We start from the raw sequence: 7293 nt of genomic DNA on the forward strand, positions 1-7293 counted from the left end.
GACTTCCTTTAGGATGGACTGGTTGGATCTCCTTGAAGTCCAAGGGACTCTCAAGAGTCTTCTCCAACACCAGAGTTCAAAAGCATCAATTCTTCGGTGCTCAGCTTTCTTCACAGTCCAACTCTCACATCCATACATGACCACTGGAAAAACCATAGCTTTGACTAGATGGACCTTCGTTGGCTAAGTAATGTCTCTGCTTGTTAATAAGCTATCTAGGTTTGTCATAGCTTTTTTCCCAAGGAGCAAGCATCTTTTAATTTCATGGCTGCACTCACCATCTGCAGTGATTTTGGAGCCCAAGAAAATAAAGTCTCTCACTATTTCCATTGTTTCCCATCTGTTTGCCATGAAATGATGGGACCCGATGCCATGATCTTAGTTTCTTGAATGTTGAGTTTTAAGCCAGCTTTTTCACTCGCCTCTTTCACTTTCATCAAGAGGCTCTTTAGTTCTTCACTTTCTGCCATAAGGGTGGTGTCATCTGCATATCTGAGGTTATTGATATTTCTTCTGACAATCTTGATTCCAGCTTGTGCTTCATCCAGCCCAGCATTTTGCGTGAAGTGCTCTGCATGTAAGTCAAATAAGCAGGGTGACAATATACAACCTTGATGTACTCCTTTCCCAATTTGGACTTGCCCGTTGTTCCGGGACCAGTTCTAACTGTTGCGTCTTGACTTGCATCCGGGTTTCTCTGAAGTATATATGTGCCATATATACTTGTCCTGAAAGTACCCAGAGTGTCATGTGTATCACTTATCCAAATCTGCCTTGTAATGCTTGGCTTCTCTGTGTTACCCACCAAACTCTCAGCTCCTTGAAGGAAAAGAAGCCCCTCTGCAAGTCTGAGTGCCTGGAGGTTAGCACAGTGACTAGTATGGAGTGAGAGACTGAAAAGTATTGCTTGCATGAAAGGAAGGAATAATTCTAATGAGAGAAAACCTTAAAAGCTATTATTTATTAAAGCAGTGAAAACACTTTAGATTTCCTGCCCATTTTCTGTTGTTTCTTCGGCTCAGGCTCTGCAACATAATGAGGGACTTATTAATATGCTGACAAATGGCAAAGAAAATGAATTACTTTTACAAGAAACATTAGAATGTGGCATTTATCTTACAACCTGAAACATTGCTGCATGTCATGATTCCATGTCTTAGAGCTAGTCAGATCGTTTTTGGCAATGCCCCTTTCAAGGGAGGGAAAATTGCCTATTGTAAAGGAAGCATCCACAACCCACTATTTAGTGGAGCTGTAAGAGCTTATTTGCTTATTACCATGACAACCACCAGCCCAACACTGCACATTAGTGTACTTGTCTAGACAGTACCAAATTCATCAGCACTTCCTCTGCTGTGTGCCTGATTTTAAACAGGCAGGTGTGGCTCCAAGGTGCTACAGGGAAAGAAAAAAATTTTCTTTCCATGTGGGCAAATGAGAGTGTTGAAGGTATCCTATGAGTGTCTAAATGGCTAGCATTGAAGTATGCACTAATTTGAAAGCTCTAGTTAATCTGTGTTTTTCTTTTTTAATAAAACCTTACTAGAAATAAAGAACTAGAAATACATCCATATGGTTTGCCAACTGTGTCTAAAAATACTTTATATGAAAGAAGGAGCTTACTAACTTTCAAATTTATGACAAACTAAAAATCAAAAATGTCTTTTAATTACACTTTTCTTCTTGTCAACAGTATTTCAACTCAAAGACACCCAAAACCATAAACCAGACATCTATTGACTTAGAGTATTTGTAGTATTCTTCAAGGGAGGAAGCTGAGAAAGACTCAGCCCTGTGGATCCAGTTTCTTGAGCCCTGCCGAATCTCTGGGCTGGGCATTCCTTGGTCAGGGCCCTCCTGAGACTTGGTCTTAAATCTCTGGCAGTGCCGGAAAATGAAATAGCAAGTGTCCTCTGGGAATATTTTGGAATGGAGGACCTAGAAAGAACACATGTATATTTACCCTGGAAATTGATGCAACCAGTAGTTTTAACTAAGTTCATGGGTATGAATAGAAACTTTGAATTCTATTTGTGTACAGTTAACTGTGTGACTGGTAACTGTGTATGCAATTTATTCTAATTTGATAGTAAATAACTGAGGTTAGGCAGGGACATTTGGCCCAGGCCTTATATTCACAAAGGGCAGCAAACTTAGGAAGTTGACCTTGTCTCCAAACAAGGACATACAAAGAGTCAGATGTGCTGACAGAATTGGAACCAAACTGCATGCATCATATACCTAAACTTGGGCCCCTTGCTAGACTATACTGTTTTGCAGAGCACTGTGAGATTGTAGAGTTTATAAATTCCATCATTATTGCATGGAGAGCACAATCATATCACATTAATTTGTGTGTGTAAAAAGCATTGGTTTCTTAAAAAATAAGTAAATAACATGGAAAAGAAAACGTGTTTCACATGTCTTCCTTTTTGAAAATATACGTTGCTGTTGTTTGTTGTTCAGTTGCCCAGTCGTGCCCAGCTCTTTATGACCCCATGGACTGCAGCATGCCAGGCTTCCATGTCCTTCACTGTCTCCCAGAGTTTGCTCAAACTCACATCCATTGAGTCAATGATGCCATCCAACCATCTCATCCCCTTCTCCTCATGCCTTCAATCTTCCCTAGTATCAGGGTCTTCTCCAATGAGTCAGTTCGCATCAGGTAGCCAAAGTATTGGAGCTTCAGCTCCAGCATCCATCATTCCAATGAATATTCAGTATTGATTTTCTTTAGGATTAACTGGTTTGATCTCCTTGCTGTCCAAGGGACTGTCAAGAGTATTCTCCAGCATCACAATTTGAAAGCATCAGTTCTTTGGTGCTTAGCCTTCTTTATAGTCCAACTCTCTGCACATCTGTACATGAACACTGTACATGAACATCTGTACATGAACATCTGTACATGAACACTGTACATGAACATCTGTACATGAACATCTGTACATGAACACTGGAAAAATCATAGCTTTGACTATATGGACTTTTGTCAGCAAAATCATGTCTCTGCTTTTTTCTTTTTGACATTTGATATGAGATTTATTTACACTTTAACATAAATTATTTGATCTGGGGGTCAGATATAATTTTTTATTTCAACAGGACTTTCACATGATTACAGTCACAAAATTGGCACTATTAAAAAACGAAATCAGAGCTAGACAAAGTATGCAGTTTTATGCCAATTTAAATCTCAACATGCACACTCCCCTCCCCCATTCATGAACTTCGAAGAATCTGCTGTGAGCTTATTAAAACACAGGTCACAGATGACTGTTTACAGAATAAAACCTCTTTTCCTAATGCTACTCGTTTTGTTGTAGAAAAATATTACAAATAAAAATTAGTGCTGTTCAAGGTGTTCATTTCAAAGTCACATAAGATACACAGGTTCAAGCCATCTTTTCCTCCTGTATAAAGATATCACAATACGCAAAATGGAGACTGAATTACTGATCAACCACTTCCCCCTCAATGATGACACAGTTTACTATGCTGACATTAAAAATGAGAGTGAAGTAAAACATTTCCAGGTATTGAGTACACATATAATTTGTTCCTAGTCTGAAATTCAGAAAAAAAAGCTACAGAAACATGATGAAATTTATATTTCTTCCTGATACAAGAAATTTGTCTAAGAAATTTGTAATTATAAAGCAAAGTTGCTCTTTATAAAAAAATGGCTAACTTTTTTCCCCCCATGGTTAGATTCTTACTTGGAGATGACTCCAATTTTCAGTTGGGCTCTCTTTTCCTGGGGGGGTGGGGAGAGGTGGATTGTTGTTAATATTATACAGCACATTCGATAAACCTAAGGATGTTCCAGAGGACTACAGCCCACGCCAAGCTGTAATAGTTTCCTGTCTTGTGATTATGTAAATTTTAAAGAAAAGAGGTCTTTTACAAGCTATATACAGCAGTTTACACTTAAGTGTTTCTCTCTCACACAGTTCAAATTGATTGATGACAAGCACTTGTCACATAAACTTCTGCAGGCACATCTCCATTCCGTCACTTCACTGGAGGGGAGAGGTCTTCTGTGGGATCATGATTCTGGATTCCCTTTCCTGAATAAGCGGGACTGTATAATATACTAGTTCTTCCCAGCCATGTTTATGCCATGCTGCATTCCGTATATCTTCCCTGGTCTGAAGATCCTTGTAAGCCCAAAGATGGTGCACCATATAGAGCTGCCCAATTAGGGAGAAGAACCCTCCAACTGCTTCATTGCCCTCCTGTCTGAAGCGAAGAGCACGAGCCCAGTAATTGCCCCATTGAAACATAGTTCCTGGTCGGAGCTGGCAGGATCTGAGTTCATATATGTTCGGTCCGGACCGTGAGATGGGCTCATTCCAGAAACTGAACGCCACCAGCAGCTGATTCTCGAGAGAAGCCTGTTGCTTCTTGCCTTATGGAATTCCAAAATTCCTGATTTTCTTTAAGTTTATTCATCACCTCGGTGAGAGCTGGATAGCCTCCTTCATATCTCCTGAGGCGAACAGCTTGATCCTGCTCGCCATACCACGTGTTCCAAGTCCCCACCAAAGTACAAGGGTAATGTTTATCTTCATGAATCTGTGGCAACATCTCTTGACCGATTTTGTTGTATGCTTCTAGGCGTTCCGGTGTCACATTGTGAAACTGTAATTTGTACAGACTGCTGGTTTCCTTTTTGGCTAGGAGGTTAGAGTGAGCATCTGTCCTTGGGTCAACTTTCTGGACAAACAAGGATTTTAGCCAGCCGTCCTCTCGAGGTCTGTTATTGGGAGATGTCAGTTTCCGGAGATGGGGCAGGAGGCGGCAGGGGCTGGCCCGCCCAGGAAGGCCGCTCCGCGGGTGCGCAGCTCTCCACCCGCTGTCTTGCTCAGGTGGCTCGCTCCCACCGCGCGGGCGAGGTCTCTGCTTGTGAATGTGCCGTCTAGTTTGGTCATAGCTTTTCTTCCAAGGAGCAAGCCTCTTTTAATTTCATGGCAGCAGTCAACATCTGCAGTAACTTTGGAGCCTAAGAAAATAAAGGTCTCTCACTGTTGCCATTTTCCCGCCATCTATTTGCATGAAGTGATGGGACCGGATGCCATGATCTTAGTTTTTTGAATGTTGAGTTTTAAGTCAGCTTTCTCACTCTCCTGTTTCACCTTCATCAAGAAGCTTTAGTTCCTCTTTGCTTTCTGCCATTAGGGTGCTGTCATCTGCATATCTGAGGTTATTCATGTTACTCCCAGCAATCTTGAAAATATATAGTCTCATGAAAATGAAGAGGCCATGGTTCTGTTATGACAGAAGCCTCTGGGTCAGGCATCGCTTTTATTAGTGTTTGGTCAAAGTCTTTTTGCTTGACTTTATGACTTTTGGTGGATGCTTAATAAAACATTAGTTTAATACATGTATGAATGAATGAACCATGAATGTTAATATTTTGATTTCTAAGCAAGGTCTCTTAAATTATATACAAATAACTATAAAATATGCCATGGTTAGCTAATAAAAGAAATGTCATATACAAGGAGCAAACCCAGAAGAGTTTGATATCATTTCATTGAATTCTATAGCCAGAGAATCACCTAGAAGAACACTAACGTATCACTGATTGAGAAAAAAACAGTGGGAGAAGTAAACTTGAATGAATGGAAAGTGCACTGCAAAATATTTTATTTTAAAAAATGAAGTTTTATTCTTCTCAAGTTAATGTAACTCAGAATAGACTGTGGTCTAGTAGAGGTCAAGCTCTCTGCTTAATAATAGCAGCAAGAAGCCCTTTGTGCCGTTTTCTCCAGCTGCTTTAACAAATTTCCACAAATTTAGTGACTTAAAACAACACAAATTTGGAAAAGATCTTGATGCTGTGAAAGATTGAAGGCAAAAGGAGAAGAGGGAAGCAGAGGATGAGATGGTTAGATAGCATCACTGACTCAATGAACATGAGTTTGAGCAAACTCCAGGAGATAGTGAAGGACAGGGAAGCCTGGCGTGCTGCAGTCCATGGCGGTCACAAAGAATCAGACAAGACTTAACCACCAACAACAGCATGTTCCTAATAGTTTGTGTTATCTTGGGAATATCGTTTAAACCTTATCTCAGCTTCAGTTGGGAATGCATTTAACTATAGGTAATAGAAAACTTATCTTCATTAGTCTCTTAAATAAGGGTTTATAGTCTCACATAATAAAATCCAAAACTAGGCTGTTGAACCAGTATTTTTTTTTTCTTTTCATTCCTGGTCACATAATAGCCATGGCAGTTCCAGTCCTCACAATCACATACAAAGCAGGAAGGGAGAGTGGAGGAGAGTTTCAGCTGTAGTTTAGTTCCTTTAAGCAAAAACCAACACACGCACAACCAAAAAAGATGTCCCAGAAGCCCTAGCAGATTTCTACTTTATGAGACATGAGTCTGAACTATAGCACATACTCCTACAGCAGGACTAGGAAAAGCAAATACCTAGATTGAAGCAGGGCAATTTTTCTCTTGAACACATTGAGGATTTTGTTAGCAATGAGGTTGGGATGATGGAATGAATGGATGTCAGGTAGGCACCGAATTATGTCTACCACGTTCCCACTTTGCAAAATGAAGTTAGTAACACCTAACCTACAAACTCCGTAGAGTCCTATGAAATGTGTGTATGTGTGTTTTGTATTAGTCACTCAGTCGTGTCTGACTCTTCACGACCCCATGGACCATATCCCACCAGACTCCTCTGTCCATGGGAATCTCCAGTCAAGAATACTGGAGTGGATTGCCGTTCCCTTTTCCAGGGGATCTTCCCAACTCAGGGATCAAACTTGGGTCTCCATGAGGTTCTGATAGGATCAATGTGTGAAAGAGCTTTGCAGAATGCCTTGCAAACTACTGAGTAGTTTATTTTATGCATAAATTAGAAAGTATTCTGTCCTACACTCAACTAAGTACATAGTAGGTACCCAAATATTTATTTAGATTTTATGTTGAAAAGTAAACTTACCTTGTATTTCTGACAGAGGACTTTTATAAAATAATGCGGATATGGTTTTTTCTTCTTTCGGAATGTATAGGTTATCACCATGGTAATAACAGTAACCATAACAGCAAAGACTATCAACACTTCATTACAATTTAGTGACAGAAAGGAAGGAAAAATATCTGTCATTTTAGTTGTACAGGAGAGTTTTGGTAAGAACACACTGTTACTTGACCAGTAACATCTGTATTCTTAAGAAAACAACAGGAAAAGCCAAAATATTGGTTTTATAGCTGATTGTAAAAAGTCATCATTCTGAGGCATAGTGTCCTGGGGTGTCACGTGGAGCTAGGGGC

General features: G+C 40.0%; 1 pseudogene; it reads right to left on the reverse strand.

Moving 5' to 3' along the window:
• Positions 1-1761: 1761 nt before the first annotated feature.
• Positions 1762-7042, reverse strand: LOC139185173 (protein NipSnap homolog 2 pseudogene; annotated as a pseudogene).
• Between the last annotated feature and the right edge of the window lie 251 nt (positions 7043-7293).

Source organism: Bos indicus, chromosome 10, assembly GCF_029378745.1.
Source record: "Bos indicus isolate NIAB-ARS_2022 breed Sahiwal x Tharparkar chromosome 10, NIAB-ARS_B.indTharparkar_mat_pri_1.0, whole genome shotgun sequence".
Taxonomy (NCBI): domain Eukaryota; kingdom Metazoa; phylum Chordata; class Mammalia; order Artiodactyla; family Bovidae; genus Bos; species Bos indicus.